Source organism: Fragaria vesca, linkage group LG3 (assembly GCF_000184155.1).
Source record: "Fragaria vesca subsp. vesca linkage group LG3, FraVesHawaii_1.0, whole genome shotgun sequence".
Lineage (NCBI taxonomy): Eukaryota > Viridiplantae > Streptophyta > Magnoliopsida > Rosales > Rosaceae > Fragaria > Fragaria vesca.
Genome location: NC_020493.1, coordinates 6410030 through 6414192, shown reverse-complemented (window position 1 = coordinate 6414192; position 4163 = coordinate 6410030). Strand labels below are relative to the sequence as shown.

Sequence of the window (4163 nt, the reverse complement as noted above, 5' to 3'; positions counted from 1 at the left end):
GAGAGAGAGAGAGGCGTGATCGGGTAAATGAGAGAGAGGAGATGTAAAGTTTGATATATATGGATAATATTGTCTTTTTATTAAGATTTGTGTAAATGGGCATTGAAAAATGATTTTCATTGAAATGGGCTATAAACCTTTAAAATTAGTACTAAAGTGTCATTTACTCTATTTTGAATGCAGTAAAGAAAGCATCATTTTTAGTATGCTAATTTTGGATAGTTATATAACTACGAGATGCATATTAAGTTTGCAGTTTGATGCATTTTGGCTGCTACGTTAGAGTTCATGTGCTTATCTTTAGGTTTGATGCTTTGTCTTTTGTAATTGTGTTACAACAGTGATCTCGTCTGATTGATGCATTTGCTCCCTGTTACCACATTATCTGCGGATTTTTGTGTTGCGGGATTATGCGAGAGAAACTCTTTCCTTGAGGTGGAGATCTTGGATGATGCATTATTATATTGACCGTTAACTGAGCAATCAAACCTTTTAGCTATACGAGTATTCACAATTCAAAAGTCATGTGCCAAAATCGTAGAGGCTAAAATCACAGCTAGAGTCCTATATAGTGCCAACCATGACCTTAATCCATATTTCTTGTTAAGTCTGTGTTTCATATACATCATCCACATGACTAAGCAAAGACACAGCAGTTTCCTAACAATTATCTCACCGGTTCTAACTTAGCAACTACTTGATGGAAATGTCATGTTCAGTTCCAGACTTCCAGTATCGATTCCTTCAACATTTCAAATTAGTCCCAAATACACGTAGTAGAATGGGTGGACTTGGAAACTTAAAAAAGGGGCCGGGGTCGTTGATGACTCAACATTTCATTTAATGTTACTCGGTTTCAGAATTCTATACATGGAGCCCTTTCTGCTACGGACCGCATAGTTGCGGACCGTTTACGGACTTTTAAAAACCAACCATTAGATTACACGAACGGTGCAGATCTTCTCCTTCTCTCTCTCTCTCCAAAGTGCTCAGCATCTCCGTCGGCGCCGTCCACAATGCCATCTTCCCATGTCGTCATTGCTGACATCACCGTCCACAATGCCATCTTCTCCTTCTATACATTTCCACTAGTTTGAACCAAAGTGTGTATAATCATGGATAGCTTCTGTGCGAAGATATTCAAGCCTACCAGCTATGGCTTTCTCATCAACAATGTTGCTCACTACTTGCTCTTTCTTTTTCTGGCATCTTCATACCTGCACGGTACTTCTCAAGTGTGTTTGGGAGATGGACTTCCGAGTGGTGTGAGATCATCATCATGCATCGAGGAAGAGAGGCGAGCACTTCTCAGTTTCAAAGCAGATGTTTCTGATCCTTCCGGCAGGCTTTCATCTTGGGTGGGTCTGGATTGCTGTCGATGGAAAGGGATTTCATGCAGCAACCGTGCAGGCCACGTTGCAAAGATGGACCTTCCAAACCCGAATTACGATCAAGAGTATGACTTCTCCGACCCGGATACTTCTTTGGGGGGTAACATCAATCCTTCTTTGCTTAGCTTAAAGAAGTTGTATAACCTTGACCTAAGCGGAAATTATTTTGGAGGACGCCGAATTCCTGATTTCTTTGGTAAGCTTACAAGTTTGAGGTATCTTAATCTCTCCTATGCTTCGTTTGAGGGAGAGATTCCCCCAGCTCTTGGTAACCTCTCAAATTTGAACTATCTTCACCTCCAACAGAATTATCTTTCTTCCAAAAACTTGAATTGGCTTTCTCATCTCTCTTCCTTAAAGTACCTCAATCTTGGAGGTGTGAACCTCAGCAGAACAGGAGTAAGTTGGCTACATGATGTCAACATCCTTCCTTCACTCTTAGAGTTGCATTTGTCTGCGTGTGGAATTCAAAACCTTCCGCACTCCCCGCTGCGGTCAGTGAACTTCACATCCCTATTGGTTCTTGATATATCATTGAATGCTATCAATTCTTCATTTCCCAGCTGGTTTTTTAATCTTACCAGCCTCAAAAAACTCGACCTCCATTCAAACCAACTTTCTGGTCCCATTCCACAATCCATTGGTAATTTATCATCTTTGAAAACACTGAACATCTCTGCTAATCATATGAATGGGTCCATTCCTGAAAGTTTGGGAGAACTCTCTCAGCTAATTTTCCTAGATCTATCTTCGAACTCGTGGGAAGGCAATCTAACTGAAGCCCATTTCCGAACTCTCAAAAAGCTGAAGTCTTTTGCAGTCAGCACAGACCGACCTTTGTCCCTCATTTTTAACGTGGCTCATGACTGGGTTCCTCCTTTTCAGCTTGATTCACTCTACATTGTCAACTGCAGAATAGGTCCTGCCTTTGGGGTGTGGCCTCAATCTCAAACTGAATTAAAGGATCTCACGCTTAGTAATACTGGAATCTCAGATTTCATACCAGAGGAATGGTTGTTGAAGATATCTCTCCAACTCACAAGGTTGAATTTATCTTACAACAAAATCCGTGGAAAGCTTCCATTTCACATGAACTCCTCCTCTCTATTATATATAGATTTGAGTCGTAATCAATTTGAGGGCCCTCTGCCACAATGGTCTTATGATGCTGTTGTCTATCTCGATCTCCAAAGCAACACTTTCTCGGGGCAAATTCCCTCAAATTATGATCAACTGCTGCCTACCTTGACATATTGGTCTCTATCTGACAATAATCTGAGTGGTAGTATACCATCCTCTTTATGCAATATGTCAAGTTTGAGATTCCTTATTTTAAGAAGTAATCACTTGTCTGGAGAATTCCCTCGAGCATGGAGTCTGTGGCCAGATATAGAGGTTGTAGACCTCTCAAACAACAATTTCACGGGTCAAATTCCTTCTTCTCTATTACAAGACTGCGCAGAGTTGGTGAGTATTGATCTTGCAGGCAATAAATTCACAGGAGGCATACCTCTACAGACAAGATCACATGTGTCATCCAACTTACGTAGGCTCCAATTCCGATCGAACTCTTTAAGCGGACATATACCCAATCAATTGTGCTCTCTTCAATCTTTACATGTTATTCACCTTAGCCGTAACACCTTTTCAGGGACCATTCCCAAATGTTTGTATAATTTGACTGCTTTGGCTTTTGGTAATGATACGGATACAAGTGATGGCTCTATTGCCCTTTTGTCTGATTATCATCAGACGACCAGGTTGACATTGAAGGGACAAGAACTGATATATAACAAGACTCTGGGTTTGGTGAATAGCATTGACTTCTCATCAAATAACTTAGAAGGTGAAATCCCTAAAGGAATAAACAGCCTCATTGCCTTGGGGACGTTGAACTTGTCCAGAAATCAACTGACAGGAAGCATTCCCTCAAAGATCGGAAACTTGCGACAGTTGGAAACTCTTGATCTCTCATACAATCGCCTCTCCGGGCACATTCCTCCAAGTTTATCTTCATTAACCTTTTTGTCTCATTTGAACTTTTCTCACAACAACTTGTCCGGAAGAATTCCTTCGGAAACCAACTTCAAACGCTCAATGATTCATCCATTTACAAGAGCAATCCATCCTTGTGTGGGGTTCCTCTTTCAACTCTCTGCCCGGGAGACGCCGCACCCGCACCAGCACCAGCTGACGATGATGATCATAATGATGATGATGATGATAATGGGAAGCTTGGTGTCAGGACCCACCCCGAATTTCACCCTGAAACCCGAGGTAAATCCTGCGGGGACCACCTCCAAGGAAAATTTACCGAAACTCGGCAAACCTCCCTCGAAAATGGACAACCCTAACTTAAGAATTTAAGAACCACTTTTTATTCCAATAAAATAAATCTTCAGCTACAATCCATAAGTAGCCAGAATACAAACATAAGATTTCCAATAGTATTCAGAGCTACTAAAAATCAAATAAAATACAACGGAAGCTAACAAACTCCTAGTAGATTAAACAGGTAACCTACTGGCGAAATGTAGCTGATAGCTGGGTCACTATGCCTCGACGTCTCCTGCTGGACCTCACGCGAACTCTGCAGACTGGGCATTTTAAAAAAAAAACGAAGGGCCCAGGGGAAAATATTTAACACGTCAGAGTGAGTGGACAAAACTGATCTGACAACAAATAAATATTTCCCCAAAAGAAATGCTTTCCACAGTGGCAAAAACACGAACTCCACTGGAACGACTCTGAACTGGGGTCCAGCCTAGCTAG

The 4163-nt window shown here is 41.4% G+C and overlaps 1 pseudogene; it reads left to right on the top strand.

Annotated features, from left to right (window-relative positions):
* Nucleotides 1–1113: 1113 nt before the first annotated feature.
* Nucleotides 1114–4163, top strand: part of LOC101295211 — a 4562-nt pseudogene continuing 1512 nt past the window's right edge.